We start from the raw sequence: 21,398 nt of genomic DNA, 5'->3' as shown, positions 1-21,398 counted from the left end.
AACCAGGTCTTGCATTAGTGAGTCTAACTGATAGTCGTTAGAATGCATTAATGAGTCTGGACTTCGACCGTGTCTGCATGTCAAAAGTTTTGCTTATCATTTAGTGTCGAAAAATTATTTGTTTATCATCCTTAAAGTCTAAGACACGTCTTACTGCATTTATTGCATAGACAGTGTATAGTTAAATTCATATCTTAGCGTATATGTTATTGTTACCTTTGCCTGACAGCTTCCGTAGATTCCTCCGTAGCTTATGGGATTTTAGTATTATATATGCATATGTAAATTATGTATTGCAGGGTACTAATCTACATCCTATAATCTATTTCTTATCGAAAATCCTTCATCTGATCGTACGAGATGAATCCCTCAACCAGTTCGAGTCCATCAGATTTCGATAGCTATTTCGATAGTTATTCCGACAGCTATTTCGATATGGATTTCCACTCGAGCTCCGAAAGCAGAGTAACCAGAATGAATCGATCAATTAGCCATCATCTATTCTGAATGAATTGGAGATGGGTTCGTAGTCGACTTAATCAATGGAAATGCGAAGAAGGCGATCATTTCCACTAACCAAATTCACCTCTTGACAATGAACCTAAAACGTTTACCGGCGAACCTGTTCGAGACACCATTTTCTCTCTCATTTCCAAAGTATCTCATCACGATCATATACTATCTCAGATTCTAAACCTCATTCATCCGCTCGTCCGAACCGACAATCATCCCGGTGTAATAGAAGAAGTCAACGAACTTCGCGCATAAGTTGTAGTCTTGGAAAATATGGTGCAAAACGTACCAGCTTCATCCAAATCACCGGCACCAACAGTACCACCAACAACCCAAATTTCAATATCACATGCTGAAATGTCCCGTTCTTATTGATTAAAAACGTTCCATATTAATTGATTTCGTTGCGAGGTTTTGACCTCTATATGAGACGTTTTTCAAAGACTGCATTCATTTTTAAACAAACCATAACCTTTATTTCATCAATAAAGGTTTAAAAAGCTTTACGTAGATTATCAAATAATGATAATCTAATATATCCTGTTTACACACGACCATTACATAATGGTTTACAATACAAATATGTTACAACAAAATAAGTTTCTTGAATGCAGTTTTTACACAATATCATACAAGCATGGACTCCAAATCTTGTCCTTATTTAAGTATGCGACAGCGGAAGCTCTTAATAATCACCTGAGAATAAACATGCTTAAAACGTCAACAAAAATGTTGGTGAGTTATAGGTTTAACCTATATATATCAAATCGTAACAATAGACCACAAGATTTCATATTTCAATACACATCCCATACATAGAGATAAAAATCATTCATATGGTGAACACCTGGTAATCGACAATAACAAGATGCATATATAAGAATATCCCCATCATTCCGGGACACCCTTCGGATATGATATAAATTTCGAAGTACTAAAGCATCCGGTACTTTGGATGGGGTTTGTTAGGCCCAGTAGATCTGTCTTTAGGATTCGCGTCAATTAGGGTGTCTGTTCCCTAATTCTTAGATTACCAGACTTAATAAAAAGGGGCATATTCGATTTCGATAATTCAACCATAGAATGTAGTTTCACGTACTTGTGTCTATTTTGTAAATCATTTATAAAACCTGCATGTATTCTCATCCCAAAAATATTAGATTTTAAAAGTGGGACTATAACTCACTTTCACAGATTTTTACTTCGTCGGGAAGTAAGACTTGGCCACTGGTTGATTCACGAACCTATAACAATATATACATATATATCAAAGTATGTTCAAAATATATTTACAACACTTTTAATATATTTTGATGTTTTAAGTTTATTAAGTCAGCTGTCCTCGTTAGTAACCTACAACTAGTTGTCCACAGTTAGATGTACAGAAATAAATCGATAAATATTATCTTGAATCAATCCACGACCCAGTGTATACGTATCTCAGTATTGATCACAACTCAAACTATATATATTTTGGAATCAACCTCAACCCTGTATAGCTAACTCCAACATTCACATATAGAGTGTCTATGGTTGTTCCGAAATATATATAGATGTGTCGACATGATAGGTCGAAACATTGTATACGTGTCTATGGTATCTCAAGATTACATAATATATAATACAAGTTGATTAAGTTATGGTTGGAATAGATTTGTTACCAATTTTCACGTAGCTAAAATGAGAAAAATTATCCAATCTTGTTTTACCCATAACTTCTTCATTTTAAATCCGTTTTGAGTGAATCAAATTGCTATGGTTTCATATTGAACTCTATTTTATGAATCTAAACAAAAAAAGTATAGGTTTCTAGTCGGAAAAATAAGTTACAAGTCGTTTTTGTAAAGGTAGTCATTTCAGTCGAAAGAACGACGTCTAGATGACCATTTTAGAAAACATACTTCCACTTTGAGTTTAACCATAATTTTTGGATATAGTTTCATGTTCATAATAAAAATCATTTTCTCAGAATAACAACTTTTAAATCAAAGTTTATCATAGTTTTTAATTAACTAACCCAAAACAGCCCGCGGTGTTACTACGACGGCGTAAATCCGGTTTTACGGTGTTTTTCGTGTTTCCAGGTTTTAAATCATTAAGTTAGCATATCATATAGATATAGAACATGTGTTTAGTTGATTTTAAAAGTCAAGTTAGAAGGATTAACTTTTGTTTGCGAACAAGTTTAGAATTAACTAAACTATGTTCTAGTGATTACAAGTTTAAACCTTCGAATAAGATAGCTTTATATGTATGAATCGAATGATGTTATGAACATCATTACTACCTTAAGTTCCTTGGATGAACCTACTGGAAAATAGAAAAATGGATCTAGCTTCAATGGATCCTTGGATGGCTCAAAGTTCTTGAAGCAAAATCATGACACGAAAACAAGTTCAAGTAAGATCATCACTTGAAATAAGATTGTTATAGTTATAGAAATTGAACCAAAGTTTGAATATGATTATTACCTTGTATTAGAATGATAACCTACTGTAAGAAACAAAGATTTCTTGAGGTTGGATGATCACCTTACAAGATTGGAAGTGAGCTAGCAAACTTGAAAGTATTCTTGATTTTATGAAACTAGAACTTTTGGAATTTATGAAGAACACTTAGAACTTGAAGATAGAACTTGAGAGAGTTCAATTAGATGAAGAAAATTGAAGAATGAAAGTGTTTGTAGGTGTTTTTGGTCGTTGGTGTATGGATTAGATATAAAGGATATGTAATTTTGTTTTCATGTAAATAAGTCATGAATGATTACTCATATTTTTTGTAATCTTATGAGATATTTCATGCTAGTTGCCAAATGATGGTTCCCACATGTGTTAGGTGACTCACATGGGCTGCTAAGAGCTGATCATTGGAGTGTATATACCAATAGTACATACATCTAAAAGCTGTGTATTGTACGAGTACGAATACGGGTGCATACGAGTAGAATTGTTGATGAAACTGAACGAGAATGTAATTGTAAGCATTTTTGTTAAGTAGAAGTATTTTGATAAGTGTATTGAAGTCTTTCAAAAGTGTATAAATACATATTAAAACACTACATGTATATACATTTTAACTGAGTCGTTAAGTCATCGTTAGTCGTTACATGTAAGTGTTGTTTTGAAACCTTTAGGTTAACGATCTTGTTAAATGTTGTTAACCCAATGTTTATAATAACAAAAGAGATTTTAAATTATTATATTATCATGATATTATGATGTACGAATATCTCTTAATATGATATATATACATTAAATGTCGTTACAACGATAAACGTTACATATATGTCTCGTTTCAAAATCATTAAGTTAGTAGTCTTGTTTTTACATATGTAGTTCATTGTTAATATAATTAATGATATGTTTACTTATCATAATATCATGTTAACTATATATATAACCATATATATGTCATCATATAGTTTTTTTTTACAAGTTTTAACGTTCGTGAATCACCGGTCAACTTGGGTGGTCAATTGTCTATATGAAACCTATTTCAATTAATCAAGTCTTAACAAGTTTGATTGCTTAACATGTTGGAAACATTTAATCATGTAAACATCAATCTCAATTAATATATATAAACATGGAAAAGTTCGGGTCACTACAGTACCTACCCGTTAAATAAATTTCGTCCCGAAATTTTAAGCTGTTGAAGGTGTTGACGAATCTTCTGGAAATAGATGCGGGTATTTCTTCTTCATCTGATCTTCACGCTCCCAGGTGAACTCGGGTCCTCTACGAGCATTCCATCGAATCTTAACAATTGGTATCTTGTTTTGCTTAAGTCTTTTAACCTCACGATCCATTATTTCGACGGGTTCTTCGATGAATTGGAGTTTTTCGTTGATTTGGATTTCATCTAACGGAATAGTGAGATCTTCTTTAGCAAAACATTTCTTCAAATTCGAGACGTGGAAAGTGTTATGTACAGCCGCGAGTTGTTGAGGTAACTCAAGTCGGTAAGCTACTGGTCCGACACGATCAATAATCTTGAATGGTCCAATATACCTTGGATTTAATTTCCCTCGTTTACCAAATCGAACAACGCCTTTCCAAGGTGAAACTTTAAGCATGACCATCTCTCCAATTTCAAATTCTATATCTTTTCTTTTAATGTCAGCGTAGCTCTTTTGTCGACTTTGGGCGGTTTTCAACCGTTGTTGAATTTGGATGATCTTCTCGGTAGTTTCTTGTATAATCTCCGGACCCGTAATCTGTCTATCCCCCACCTCACTCCAACAAATCGGAGACCTGCACTTTCTACCATAAAGTGCTTCAAACGGCGCCATCTCAATGCTTGAATGGTAGCTGTTGTTGTAGGAAAATTCTGCTAACGGTAGATGTCGATCCCAACTGTTTCCGAAATCAATAACACATGCTCGTAGCATGTCTTCAAGCGTTTGTATCGTCCTTTCGCTCTGCCCATCAGTTTGTGGATGATAGGCAGTACTCATGTCTAGACGAGTTCCTAATGCTTGCTGTAATGTCTGCCAGAATCTTGAAATAAATCTGCCATCCCTATCAGAGATAATAGAGATTGGTATTCCATGTCTGGAGACGACTTCCTTCAAATACAGTCGTGCTAACTTCTCCATCTTGTCATCTTCTCTTATTGGTAGGAAGTGTGCTGATTTGGTGAGACGATCAACTATTACCCAAATAGTATCAAAACCACTTGCAGTCCTTGGCAATTTAGTGATGAAATCCATGGTAATGTTTTCCCATTTCCATTCCGGGATTTCGGGTTGTTGAAGTAGACCTGATGGTTTCTGATGCTCAGCTTTGACCTTAGAACACGTCAAACATTCTCCTACGTATTTAGCAACATCGGCTTTCATACCCGGCCACCAAAAATGTTTCTTGAGATCCTTGTACATCTTCCCCGTTCCAGGATGTATTGAGTATCTGGTTTTATGAGCTTCTCTAAGTACCATTTCTCTCATATCTCCAAATTTTGGTACCCAAATCCTTTCAGCCCTATACCGGGTTCCGTCTTCCCGAATATTAAGATGTTTCTCCGATCCTTTGGGTATTTCATCCTTTAAATTTCCCTCTTTTAAAACTCCTTGTTGCGCCTCCTTTATTTGAGTAGTAATGTTATTATGAATCATTATATTCATAGATTTTACTCGAATGGGTTCTCTATCCTTCCTGCTCAAGGCATCGGCTACCACATTTGCCTTCCCCGGGTGGTAACGAATCTCAAAATCGTAATCATTCAATAATTCAATCCACCTACGCTGCCTCATATTCAGTTGTTTCTGATTAAATATGTGTTGAAGACTTTTGTGGTCGGTATATATAATACTTTTGACCCCATATAAGTAGTGCCTCCAAGTCTTTAATGCAAAAACAACCGCGCCTAATTCCAAATCATGCGTCGTATAATTTTGTTCGTGAATCTTCAATTGTCTAGACGCATAAGCAATCACCTTCGTTCGTTGCATTAATACACAACCGAGACCTTGCTTTGATGCGTCACAATAAATCACAAAATCATCATTCCCTTCAGGCAATGACAATATAGGTGCCGTAGTTAGCTTTTTCTTCAATAACTGAAACGCTTTCTCTTATTCATCATTCCATTCAAATTTCTTCCCTTTATGCGTTAATGCAGTCAAGGGTTTTGCTATTCTGGAAAAGTCTTGGATGAACCTTCTGTAGTAACCAGCTAGTCCTAAAAACTGGCGTATGTGTTTCGGAGTTTTCAGGGTTTCCCACTTTTCAACAGTTTCTATCTTTGCCGGATCCACCTTAATACCTTCTTTGTTCACTATGTGACCGAGGAATTGAACTTCTTCCAACCAAAATGCACACTTTGAAAACTTAGCGTACAATTCTTCCTTCCTCAATACTTCTAACACTTTTCTCAAATGTTCACCGTGTTCTTGGTCATTCTTTGAGTAAATAAGTATGTCATCAATGAAAACAATGACAAACTTGTCAAGGTATGGTCCACACACTCGGTTCATGAAATGTCCCGTTCTTATTGATTAAAAACGTTCCATATTAATTGATTTCGTTGCGAGGTTTTGACCTCTATATGAGACGTTTTTCAAAGACTGCATTCATTTTTAAACAAACCATAACCTTTATTTCATCAATAAAGGTTTAAAAAGCTTTACGTAGATTATCAAATAATGATAATCTAAAATATCCTGTTTACACACGACCATTACATAATGGTTTACAATACAAATATGTTACAACAAAATAAGTTTCTTGAATGCAGTTTTTACACAATATCATACAAGCATGGACTCCAAATCTTGTCCTTATTTAAGTATGCGACAGCGGAAGCTCTTAATAATCACCTGAGAATAAACATGCTTAAAACGTCAACAAAAATGTTGGTGAGTTATAGGTTTAACCTATATATATCAAATCGTAACAATAGACCACAAGATTTCATATTTCAATACACATCCCATACATAGAGATAAAAATCATTCATATGGTGAACACCTGGTAACCGACAATAACAAGATGCATATATAAGAATATCCCCATCATTCCGGGACACCCTTCGGATATGATATAAATTTCGAAGTACTAAAGCATCCGGTACTTTGGATGGGGTTTGTTAGGCCCAATAGATCTATCTTTAGGATTCGCGTCAATTAGGGTGTCTGTTCCCTAATTCTTAGATTACCAGACTTAATAAAAAGGGGCATATTCGATTTCGATAATTCAACCATAGAATGTAGTTTCACGTACTTGTGTCTATTTTGTAAATCATTTATAAAACCTGCATGTATTCTCATCCCGAAAATAATAGATTTTAAAAATGGGACTATAACTCACTTTCACAGATTTTTACTTCGTCGGGAAGTAAGACTTGGCCACTGGTTGATTCACGAACCTATAACAATATATACATATATATCAAAGTATGTTCAAAATATATTTACAACACTTTTAATATATTTTGATGTTTTAAGTTTATTAAGTCAGTTGTCCTCGTTAGTAACCTACAACTAGTTGTCCACAGTTAGATGTACAGAAATAAATCGATAAATATTAACTTGAATCAATCCACGACCCAGTGTATACGTATCTCAGTATTGATCACAACTCAAACTATATATATTTTGGAATCAACCTCAACCCTGTATAGCTAACTCCAACATTCACATATAGAGTGTCTATGGTTGTTCCGAAATATATATAGATGTGTCGACATGATAGGTCGAAACATTGTATACGTGTCTATGGTATCTCAAGATTACATAATATACAATACAAGTTGATTAAGTTATGGTTGGAATAGATTTGTTACCAATTTTCACGTAGCTAAAATGAGAAAAATTATCCAATCTTGTTTTACCCATAACTTCTTCATTTTAAATCCGTTTTGAGTGAATCAAATTGCTATGGTTTCATATTGAACTCTATTTTATGAATCTAAACAGAAAAAGTATAGGTTTATAGTCGGAAAAATAAGTTACAAGTCGTTTTTGTAAAGGTAGTCATTTCAGTCGAAAGAACGACGTCTAGATGACCATTTTAGAAAACATACTTCCACTTTGAGTTTAACCATAATTTTTGGATATAGTTTCATGTTCATAATAAAAATCATTTTCTCAGAATAACAACTTTTAAATCAAAGTTTATCATAGTTTTTAATTAACTAACCCAAAACAGCCCGCGGTGTTACTACGACGGCGTAAATCCGGTTTTACGGTGTTTTTCGTGTTTCCAGGTTTTAAATCATTAAGTTAGCATATCATATAGATATAGATCATGTGTTTAGTTGATTTTAAAAGTCAAGTTAGAAGGATTAACTTTTATTTGCGAACAAGTTTAGAATTAACTAAACTATGTTCTAGTGATTACAAGTTTAAACCTTCGAATAAGATAGCTTTATATGTATGAATCGAATGATGTTATGAACATCATTACTACCTTAAGTTCCTTGGATGAACCTACTGGAAAAGAGAAAAATGGATCTAGCTTCAATGGATCCTTGGATGGCTCAAAGTTCTTGAAGCAGAATCATGACACGAAAACAAGTTCAAGTAAGATCATCACTTGAAATAAGATTGTTATAGTTATAGAAATTGAACCAAAGTTTGAATATGATTATTACCTTGTATTAGAATGATAACCTACTGTAAGAAACAAAGATTTCTTGAGGTTGGATGATCACCTTACAAGATTGGAAGTGAGCTAGCAAACTTGAAAGTATTCTTGATTTTATGAAACTAGAACTTTTGGAATTTATGAAGAACACTTAGAACTTGAAGATAGAACTTGAGAGAGATCAATTAGATGAAGAAAATTGAAGAATGAAAGTGTTTTTAGGTGTTCTTGGTCGTTGGTGTATGGATTAGATATAAAGGATATGTAATTTTGTTTTCATGTAAATAAGTCATGAATGATTACTCATATTTTTGTAATTTTATGAGATATTTCATGCTAGTTGCCAAATGATGGTTCCCACATGTGTTAGGTGACTCACATGGGCTGCTAAGAGCTGATCATTGGAGTGTATATACCAATAGTACATACATCTAAAAGCTGTGTATTGTACGAGTACGAATACGGGTGCATACGAGTAGAATTGTTGATGAAACTGAACGAGGATGTAATTGTAAGCATTTTTGTTAAGTAGAAGTATTTTGATAAGTGTATTGAAGTCTTTCAAAAGTGTATAAATACATATTAAAACACTACATGTATATACATTTTAACTGAGTCGTTAAGTCATCGTTAGTCGTTACATGTAAGTGTTGTTTTGAAACCTTTAGGTTAACGATCTTGTTAAATGTTGTTAACCCAATGTTTATAATATCAAATGAGATTTTAAATTATTATATTATCATGATATTATCATGTATGAATATCTCTTAATATGATATATATACATTAAATGTCTTTACAACGATAATCGTTACATATATGTCTCGTTTAAAAATCATTAAGTTAGTAGTCTTGTTTTTACATATGTAGTTCATTGTTAATATACTTAATGATATGTTTACTTATCATAGTATCATGTTAACTATATATATATATATCCATTATATGTCATCATATAGTTTTTACAAGTTTTAACGTTCGTGAATCACCGGTCAACTTGGGTGGTCAATTGTCTATATGAAACCTATTTCAATTAATCAAGTCTTAACAAGTTTGATTGCTTAACATGTTGGAAACATTTAATCATGTAAATATCAATCTCAATTAATATATATAAACATGGAAAAGTTCGGGTCACTACAGTACCTACCCGTTAAATAAATTTCGTCCCGAAATTTTAAGCTGTTGAAGGTGTTGACGAATCTTCTGGAAATAGATGCGGGTATTTCTTCTTCATCTGATCTTCACGCTCCCAGGTGAACTCGGGTCCTCTACGAGCATTCCATCGAACCTTAACAATTGGTATCTTGTTTTGCTTAAGTCTTTTAACCTCACGATCCATTATTTCGACGGGTTCTTCGATGAATTGAAGTTTTTCGTTGATTTGGATTTCATCTAACGGAATAGTGAGATCTTCTTTAGCAAAACATTTCTTTAAATTCGAGACGTGGAAAGTGTTATGTACAGCCGCGAGTTGTTGAGGTAACTCTAGTCGGTAAGCTACTGGTCCGACACGATCAATAATCTTGAATGGTCCAATATACCTTGGATTTAATTTCCCTCGTTTACCAAATCGAACAACGCCTTTCCAAGGTGCAACTTTAAGCATGACCATCTCTCCAATTTCAAATTCTATATCTTTTCTTTTAATGTCAGCGTAGCTCTTTTGTCGACTTTGGGCAGTTTTCAACCGTTGTTGAATTTGGATGATCTTCTCGGTAGTTTCTTGTATAATCTCCGGACCCGTAATCTGTCTATCCCCCACTTCACTCCAACAAATCGGAGACCTGCACTTTCTACCATAAAGTGCTTCAAACGGCGCCATCTCAATGCTTGAATGGTAGCTGTTGTTGTAGGAAAATTCTGCTAACGGTAGATGTCGATCCCAACTGTTTCCGAAATCAATAACACATGCTCGTAGCATGTCTTCAAGCGTTTGTATCGTCCTTTCGCTCTGCCCATCAGTTTGTGGATGATAGGCAGTACTCATGTCTAGACGAGTTCCTAATGCTTGCTGTAATGTCTGCCAGAATCTTGAAATAAATCTGCCATCCCTATCAGAGATAATAGAGATTGGTATTCCATGTCTGGAGACGACTTCCTTCAAATACAGTCGTGCTAACTTCTCCATCTTGTCATCTTCTCTTATTGGTAGGAAGTGTGCTGATTTGGTGAGACGATCAACTATTACCCAAATAGTATCAAAACCACTTGCAGTCCTTGGCAATTTAGTGATGAAATCCATGGTAATGTTTTCCCATTTCCATTCTGGGATTTCGGGTTGTTGAAGTAGACCTGATGGTTTCTGATGCTCAGCTTTGACCTTAGAACACGTCAAACATTCTCCTACGTATTTAGCAACATCGGCTTTCATACCCGGCCACCAAAAATGTTTCTTGAGATCCTTGTACATCTTCCCCGTTCCAGGATGTATTGAGTATCTGGTTTTATGAGCTTCTCTAAGTACCATTTCTCTCATATCTCCAAATTTTGGTACCCAAATCCTTTCAGCCCTATACCGGGTTCCGTCTTCCCGAATATTAAGATGCTTCTCCGATCCTTTGGGTATTTCATCCTTTAAATTTCCCTCTTTTAAAACTCCTTGTTGCGCCTCCTTTATTTGAGTAGTAATGTTATTATGAATCATTATATTCATAGATTTTACTCGAATGGGTTCTCTGTCCTTCCTGCTCAAGGCATCGGCTACCACATTTGCCTTCCCCGGGTGGTAACGAATCTCAAAGTCGTAATCATTCAATAATTCAATCCACCTACGCTGCCTCATATTCAGTTGTTTCTGATTAAATATGTGTTGAAGACTTTTGTGGTCGGTATATATAATACTTTTGACCCCATATAAGTAGTGCCTCCAAGTCTTTAATGCAAAAACAACCGCGCCTAATTCCAAATCATGCGTCGTATAATTTTGTTCGTGAATCTTCAATTGTCTAGACGCATAAGCAATCACCTTCGTTCGTTGCATTAATACACAACCGAGACCTTGCTTTGATGCATCACAATAAATCACAAAATCATCATTCCCTTCAGGCAATGACAATATAGGTGCCGTAGTTAGCTTTTTCTTCAATAACTGAAACGCTTTCTCTTGTTCATCATTCCATTCAAATTTCTTCCCTTTATGCGTTAATGCAGTCAAGGGTTTTGCTATTCTGGAAAAGTCTTGGATGAACCTTCTATAGTAACCAGCTAGTCCTAAAAACTGGCGTATGTGTTTCGGAGTTTTCGGGGTTTCCCACTTTTCAACAGTTTCTATCTTTGCCGGATCCACCTTAATACCTTCTTTGTTCACTATGTGACCGAGGAATTGAACTTCTTCCAACCAAAATGCACACTTTGAAAACTTAGCGTACAATTCTTCCTTCCTCAATACTTCTAACACCTTTCTCAAATGTTCACCGTGTTCTTGGTCATTCTTTGAGTAAATAAGTATGTCATCAATGAAAACAATGACAAACTTGTCAAGGTATGGTCCACACACTCGGTTCATAAGGTCCATGAACACAGCTGGTGCATTAGTTAAACCAAACGGCATGACCATAAACTCGTAATGACCGTAACGTGTTCTGAAAGCAGTCTTTGGAATATCATCTTCTTTCACCCGCATTTGATGATACCCGGAACGTAAGTCAATCTTTGAATAAACAGACGAGCCTTGTAGTTGATCAAATAAGTCGTCGATTCTCGGTAGTGGGTAGCGGTTCTTGATGGTAAGTTTGTTCAACTCTCGGTAGTCGATACACAACCTGAATGTACCATCTTTCTTCTTGACAAACAAAACAGGAGCTCCCCACGGTGATGTGCTTGGTCGAATGAAACCACGCTCCAAAAGTTCTTGTAATTGGCTTTGCAGTTCTTTCATCTCGCTGGGTGCGAGTCTGTAAGGAGCACGAGCTATTGGTGCAGCTCCTGGTACAAGATCTATTTGAAATTCAACGGATCGATGTGGGGGTAATCCCGGTAATTCTTTCGGAAATACATCGGGAAATTCTTTTGCAATGGGAACATCATTGATGCTCTTTTCTTCAGTTTGTACTTTCTCGACGTGTGCTAGAACAGCATAGCAACCTTTTCTTATTAGTTTTTGTGCCTTCAAATTACTAATAAGATGTAGCTTCGTGTTGCCCTTTTCTCCGTACACCATTAAGGGTTTTCCTTTTTCTCGTATAATGCGAATTGCATTTTTGTAACAAACGATCTCCGCTTTCACTTCTTTCAACCAGTCCATACCGATTATCACATCAAAACTCCCTAACTCTACTGGTATCAAATCAATCTTAAATGTTTCGCTAACCAGTTTAATTTCTCGATTCCGACATATATTATCTGCTGAAATTAATTTACCATTTGCTAATTCGAGTAAAAATTTACTATCCAAAGGCGTCAATGGACAACTTAATTTAGCACAAAAATCTCTACTCATATAGCTTCTATCCGCACCCGAATCAAATAAAACGTAAGCAGATTTATTGTCAATAAGAAACGTACCCGTAACAAGCTCCGGGTCTTCTTGTGCCTCTGCCGCATTAATATTGAAAACTCTTCCGCGGCCTTGTCCATTCGTGTTCTCCTGGTTCGGGCAATTTCTAATAATGTGGCCCGGTTTTCCACATTTATAACAAACTAGATTGGCATAACTTGCTCCGACACTACTTGCTCCGCCATTACTCGTTCCGACACCATTTGTTCCTTTCGTTCTATTAACCCCTGGTCCGTAGACCTCACACTTCGCCGCACTATGACCATTTCTTTTACACTTGTTGCAAAATTTGGTGCAGAACCCCGAGTGATTCTTTTCACACCTTTGGCATAGCTGCTTCTGATTGTTGTTGTTGTTGCGGTTATTATTGTTGTTGGGATGATTGTTATAGTTGTTGTTGTTGTTGTTGGGCCGTTTGTTGTAGTTGCGATTGATGTTGCGATTGTTGGGATAATTGTTGCGATTATTGTTGTAATTGCTGTTGTTGTTGTATTGGTGATTCTTATCACCGTTTTCCTCCCACTTTCTTTTGACTTGCTTCACATTGGCCTCTTCAGCAGTCTGTTCTTTAATTCTTTCTTCAATCTGGTTCACTAGTTTGTGAGCCATTCTACATGCCTGTTGTATGGAGGCGGGCTCGTGTGAACTTATATCTTCTTGGATTCTTTCCGGTAATCCTTTCACAAACGCGTCGATCTTCTCTTCCTCATCTTCGAACGCTCCCGGACACAATAGGCACAATTCTGTGAATCGTCTTTCATACGTGGTAATATCAAATCCTTGGGTTCGTAACCCTCTAAGTTCTGTCTTGAGCTTATTGACCTCGGTCCTGGGACGGTACTTCTCGTTCATCAAGTGCTTGAATGCTGACCACGGTAGTGCGTACGCATCGTCTTGTCCCACCTGCTCTAGATAGGTATTCCACCATGTTAACGCAGAACCTGTGAAGGTATGCGTAGCATACTTCACTTTGTCCTCTTCAGTACACTTACTTATGGCAAACACCGATTCGACCTTCTCGGTCCACCGTTTCAATCCGATCGGTCCTTCGGTTCCATCAAATTCCAAAGGTTTACAGGCAGTGAATTCTTTGTAGGTGCATCCTACACGATTTCCTGTACTGCTAGATCCAAGGTTATTGTTGGTATGTAGCGCAGCCTGTACTGCGGCTATGTTTGAAGCTAGAAAAGTACGGAATTCCTCTTCATTCATATTCACGGTGTGTCGAGTAGTCGGTGCCATTTCCTTCAAAATAGTTAAATGGAACAAGTTAATCATACAGAATATTAAGAGTAGTTAATAGTATTTCGTAGCATAATATGAACTCATTTATAAAAGCTTTTTCTTCATATTAGCGTTTTATAAGTTTAAATTCGGGTAGTACCTACCCGTTAAGTTCATACTTAGTAGCTAATATACAATTCAACTACTACAATTCTATATGAAAAACTGATTATAATAATATTTCGCATTCAAACTTTTATACAATATTTTACAAACTTACAATACCGCTTATTTTACATAAAGCATGAAATATAGTACACAATAACTTTGATACAAGATAGTTGTGAAGACAATTCTAGCTAGTACACAAGTCGTTCAGCAAAGGCAATAAAGACACGTAATTCATACGTCCAGAAACAAGTCATGCATTCTGGTTTTACTAGGACTACTTCCCATCCTTGGTCTTGTGCAACATAACCGTTATGGCCGTTGATAAGACAGCGTGTTGTAACGTCATCAAAGGGACGAGGGTTACGTAATGTCCAACAGTCCCGTAATAATCTAAAAACCTCATTTCTTACCCCAATTACCGACTCCGTCACTTGTGGAAACGTTTTGTTTAATAGTTGTAGCCCGATGTTCTTGTTCTCACTTTGGTGAGAAGCGAACATTACTAATCCGTAAGCATAACATGCTTCTTTATGTTGCATGTTAGCCGCTTTTTCTAAATCACGAAGTCCAATATTCGGATATATTGAGTCAAAATAATTTCTTAACCCGTTGCGTAAAATAGCATTTGGGTTCCCCGCAATATATGCGTCAAAGTAAACACATCGTAACTTATGGGTTTCCCAATGTGATATCCCCCATCTTTCAAACGAAAGTCTCTTATAAACCAAGACATTCTTGGAACGTTCTTCGAATGTCTTACAAACTGATCTCGCCTTAAATAGTTGTGCCAAAGAATTCTGGCCGACTCTAGACAAGATTTCATCAATCATGTCTCCGGGTAGGTCTCTTAAAATATTGGGTTGTCTATCCATTTTGTGTTTTTAAACTGTAAAATAGACAAGAGTTAGATTCATAAAAAAATACTTATTAATACAAGCAATTTTTACATATATCATAAAGCATAAGAACACTATATTACATATATTACACCACACGAATACAACTATCTTATTCCGACTCGCTCGTTTCTTCTTCTTCGGTTTTGGTTCGTTTTGCCATGTTTCTAGGGATATATGATGTTCCCCTAATACGAGCCGTCGTTGTCCACATTGGTTTAGAAAAACCTGGTGGTTTAGAGGTTCCCGGGTCATTGTTACAACTTAAGGACTTCGGGGGTTGACGATACATATAAAGTTCATCGGGGTTGGAATTAGATTTCTCTATTTTTATGCCCTTTCCCTTATTATTTTCTTTTGCCTTTTTAAATTCAGTTGGGGTAATTTCTATAACATCATCGGAATTCTCGTCGGAATCCGATTCATCGGAGAATTGGTAATCCTCCCAATATTTTGCTTCCTTGGCGGAAACACCATTGACCATAATTAACTTTGGTCGGTTGGTTGAGGATTTTCTTTTACTTAACCGTTTTATTATTTCCCCCACCGGTTCTATTTCTTCATCCGGTTCCGATTCTTCTTCCGGTTCCGATTCTTCTTCCGGTTCCGACTCTTCTTCCGGTTCCTCTTCGGGAACTTGTGAATCAGTCCACAAATCATTCCAATTTACATTTGACTCTTCATTATTATTAGGTGAGTCAATGGGACTTGTTCTAGAGGTAGACATCTATCACATAATATCAAACACGTTAAGAGATTAATATATCACATAATATTCATATGTTAAAAATATATAGTTTCCAACAAAAATGTTAAGCAATCATTTTTAAAGAAAACACGGTCGAAGTCCAGACTCACTAATGCATCCTAACAACTCGATAAGACACACTAATGCAAATTTTCTGGTTCTCTAAGACCAACGCTCTGATACCAACTGAAATGTCCCGTTCTTATTGATTAAAAACGTTCCATATTAATTGATTTCGTTGCGAGGTTTTGACCTCTATATGAGACGTTTTTCAAAGACTGCATTCATTTTTAAACAAACCATAACCTTTATTTCATCAATAAAGGTTTAAAAAGCTTTACGTAGATTATCAAATAATGATAATCTAAAATATCCTGTTTACACACGACCATTACATAATGGTTTACAATACAAATATGTTACAACAAAATAAGTTTCTTGAATGCAGTTTTTACACAATATCATACAAGCATGGACTCCAAATCTTGTCCTTATTTAAGTATGCGACAGCGGAAGCTCTTAATAATCACCTGAGAATAAACATGCTTAAAACGTCAACAAAAATGTTGGTGAGTTATAGGTTTAACCTATATATATCAAATCGTAACAATAGACCACAAGATTTCATATTTCAATACACATCCCATACATAGAGATAAAAATCATTCATATGGTGAACACCTGGTAACCGACAATAACAAGATGCATATATAAGAATATCCCCATCATTCCGGGACACCCTTCGGATATGATATAAATTTCGAAGTACTAAAGCATCCGGTACTTTGGATGGGGTTTGTTAGGCCCAATAGATCTATCTTTAGGATTCGCGTCAATTAGGGTGTCTGTTCCCTAATTCTTAGATTACCAGACTTAATAAAAAGGGGCATATTCGATTTCGATAATTCAACCATAGAATGTAGTTTCACGTACTTGTGTCTATTTTGTAAATCATTTATAAAACCTGCATGTATTCTCATCCCGAAAATAATAGATTTTAAAAATGGGACTATAACTCACTTTCACAGATTTTTACTTCGTCGGGAAGTAAGACTTGGCCACTGGTTGATTCACGAACCTATAACAATATATACATATATATCAAAGTATGTTCAAAATATATTTACAACACTTTTAATATATTTTGATGTTTTAAGTTTATTAAGTCAGTTGTCCTCGTTAGTAACCTACAACTAGTTGTCCACAGTTAGATGTACAGAAATAAATCGATAAATATTATCTTGAATCAATCCACGACCCAGTGTATACGTATCTCAGTATTGATCACAACTCAAACTATATATATTTTGGAATCAACCTCAACCCTGTATAGCTAACTCCAACATTCACATATAGAGTGTCTATGGTTGTTCCGAAATATATATAGATGTGTCGACATGATAGGTCGAAACATTGTATACGTGTCTATGGTATCTCAAGATTACATAATATACAATACAAGTTGATTAAGTTATGGTTGGAATAGATTTGTTACCAATTTTCACGTAGCTAAAATGAGAAAAATTATCCAATCTTGTTTTACCCATAACTTCTTCATTTTAAATCCGTTTTGAGTGAATCAAATTGCTATGGTTTCATATTGAACTCTATTTTATGAATCTAAACAGAAAAAGTATAGGTTTATAGTCGGAAAAATAAGTTACAAGTCGTTTTTGTAAAGGTAGTCATTTCAGTCGAAAGAACGACGTCTAGATGACCATTTTAGAAAACATACTTCCACTTTGAGTTTAACCATAATTTTTGGATATAGTTTCATGTTCATAATAAAAATCATTTTCTCAGAATAACAACTTTTAAATCAAAGTTTATCATAGTTTTTAATTAACTAACCCAAAACAGCCAGCGGTGTTACTACGACGGCGTAAATCCGGTTTTACGGTGTTTTTCGTGTTTCCAGGTTTTAAATCATTAAGTTAGCATATCATATAGATATAGATCATGTGTTTAGTTGATTTTAAAAGTCAAGTTAGAAGGATTAACTTTTATTTGCGAACAAGTTTAGAATTAACTAAACTATGTTCTAGTGATTACAAGTTTAAACCTTCGAATAAGATAGCTTTATATGTATGAATCGAATGATGTTATGAACATCATTACTACCTTAAGTTCCTTGGATGAACCTACTGGAAAAGAGAAAAATGGATCTAGCTTCAATGGATCCTTGGATGGCTCAAAGTTCTTGAAGCAGAATCATGACACGAAAACAAGTTCAAGTAAGATCATCACTTGAAATAAGATTGTTATAGTTATAGAAATTGAACCAAAGTTTGAATATGATTATTACCTTGTATTAGAATGATAACCTACTGTAAGAAACAAAGATTTCTTGAGGTTGGATGATCACCTTACAAGATTGGAAGTGAGCTAGCAAACTTGAAAGTATTCTTGATTTTATGAAACTAGAACTTTTGGAATTTATGAAGAACACTTAGAACTTGAAGATAGAACTTGAGAGAGATCAATTAGATGAAGAAAATTGAAGAATGAAAGTGTTTGTAGGTGTTCTTGGTCGTTGGTGTATGGATTAGATATAAAGGATATGTAATTTTGTTTTCATGTAAATAAGTCATGAATGATTACTCATATTTTTGTAATTTTATGAGATATTTCATGCTAGTTGCCAAATGATGGTTCCCACATGTGTTAGGTGACTCACATGGGCTGCTAAGAGCTGATCATTGGAGTGTATATACCAATAGTACATACATCTAAAAGCTGTGTATTGTACGAGTACGAATACGGGTGCATACGAGTAGAATTGTTGATGAAACTGAACGAGGATGTAATTGTAAGCATTTTTGTTAAGTAAAAGTATTTTGATAAGTGTATTGAAGTCTTTCAAAAGTGTATAAATACATATTAAAACACTACATGTATATACATTTTAACTGAGTCGTTAAGTCATCGTTAGTCGTTACATGTAAGTGTTGTTTTGAAACCTTTAGGTTAACGATCTTGTTAAATGTTGTTAACCCAATGTTTATAATATCAAATGAGATTTTAAATTATTATATTATCATGATATTATCATGTATGAATATCTCTTAATATGATATATATACATTAAATGTCTTTACAACGATAATCGTTACATATATGTCTCGTTTAAAAATCATTAAGTTAGTAGTCTTGTTTTTACATATGTAGTTCATTGTTAATATACTTAATGATATGTTTACTTATCATAGTATCATGTTAACTATATATATATATATCCATTATATGTCATCATATAGTTTTTACAAGTTTTAACGTTCGTGAATCACCGGTCAACTTGGGTGGTCAATTGTCTATATGAAACCTATTTCAATTAATCAAGTCTTAACAAGTTTGATTGCTTAACATGTTGGAAACATTTAATCATGTAAATATCAATCTCAATTAATATATATAAACATGGAAAAGTTCGGGTCACTACAGTTCATAAGGTCCATGAACACAGCTGGTGCATTAGTTAAACCAAACGGCATGACCATAAACTCGTAATGACCGTAACGTGTTCTGAAAGCAGTCTTTGGAATATCATCTTCTTTCACCCGCATTTGATGATACCCGGAACGTAAGTCAATCTTTGAATAAACAGACGAGCCTTGTAGTTGATCAAATAAGTCGTCGATTCTCGGTAGTGGGTAGCGGTTCTTGATGGTAAGTTTGTTCAACTCTCGGTAGTCGATACACAACCTGAATGTACCATCTTTCTTCTTGACAAACAAAACAGGAGCTCCCCACGGTGATGTGCTTGGTCGAATGAAACCACGCTCTAAAAGTTCTTGTAATTGGCTTTGCAGTTCTTTCATCTCGCTGGGTGCGAGTCTGTAAGGAGCACGAGCTATTGGTGCAGCTCCTGGTACAAGATCTATTTGAAATTCAACGGATCGATGTGGGGGTAATCCCGGTAATTCTTTCGGAAATACATCGGGAAATTCTTTTGCAATGGGAACATCATTGATGCTCTTTTCTTCAGTTTGTACTTTCTCGACGTGTGCTAGAACAGCATAGCAACCTTTTCTTATTAGTTTTTGTGCCTTCAAATTACTAATAAGATGTAGCTTCGTGTTGCCCTTTTCTCCGTACACCATTAAGGGTTTTCCTTTTTCTCGTATAATGCGAATTGCATTTTTGTAACAAACGATCTCCGCTTTCACTTCTTTCAACCAGTCCATACCGATTATCACATCAAAACTCCCTAACTCTACTGGTATCAAATCAATCTTAAATGTTTCGCTAACCAGTTTAATTTCTCGATTCCGACATATATTATCTGCTGAAATTAATTTACCATTTGCTAATTCGAGTAAAAATTTACTATCCAAAGGCGTCAATGGACAACTTAATTTAGCACAAAAATCTCTACTCATATAGCTTCTATCCGCACCCGAATCAAATAAAACGTAAGCAGATTTATTGTCAATAAGAAACGTACCCGTAACAAGCTCCGGGTCTTCCTGTGCCTCTACCGCATTAATATTGAAAACTCTTCCACGGCCTTGTCCATTCGTGTTCTCCTGGTTCGGGCAATTTCTAATAATGTGGCCTGGTTTTCCACATTTATAACAAACTACATTGGCATAACTTGCTCCGACACTACTTGCTCCGCCATTACTCGTTCCGACACCATTTGTTCCTTTCGTTCTATTAACCCCTGGTCCGTAGACCTCACACTTCGCCGCGCTATGACCATTTCTTTTACACTTGTTGCAAAATTTGGTGCAGAACCCCGAGTGATTCTTTTCACACCTTTGGCATAGTTGTTTCTGATTGTTGTTGTTGTTGCGGTTATTATTGTTATTGGGATGATTGTTGTAGTTGCTGTTGTTGTTGTTGTTGTTGTTGTTGTTGTTGTTAGGCCGTTTGTTGTAGTTGCGATTGATGTTGCGATTGTTGGGATAATTGTTGCGATTATTGTTGTAATTGCTGTTGTTGTTGTATTGGTGATTCTTATCACCGTTTTCCTCCCACTTTCTTTTGACTTGCTTCACATTGGCCTCTTCAGCAGTCTGTTCTTTAATTCTTTCTTCAATCTGGTTCACTAGTTTGTGAGCCATTCTACATGCCTGTTGTATGGAGGCGGGCTCGTGTGAACTTATATCTTCTTGGATTCTTTCCGGTAATCCTTTCACAAACGCGTCGATCTTCTCTTCCTCATCTTCGAATGCTCCCGGACACAATAGGCACAATTCTGTGAATCGTCTTTCGTACGTGGTAATATCAAATCCTTGGGTTCGTAACCCTCTAAGTTCTGT

The sequence above is a fragment of the Rutidosis leptorrhynchoides genome, chromosome 11 (genome assembly GCF_046630445.1).
Source record: "Rutidosis leptorrhynchoides isolate AG116_Rl617_1_P2 chromosome 11, CSIRO_AGI_Rlap_v1, whole genome shotgun sequence".
Classification (NCBI taxonomy): Eukaryota; Viridiplantae; Streptophyta; class Magnoliopsida; order Asterales; family Asteraceae; genus Rutidosis; species Rutidosis leptorrhynchoides.
The sequence above is the reverse complement of the archived record's forward strand: the minus strand, read 5'-3'. Positions refer to the sequence as shown.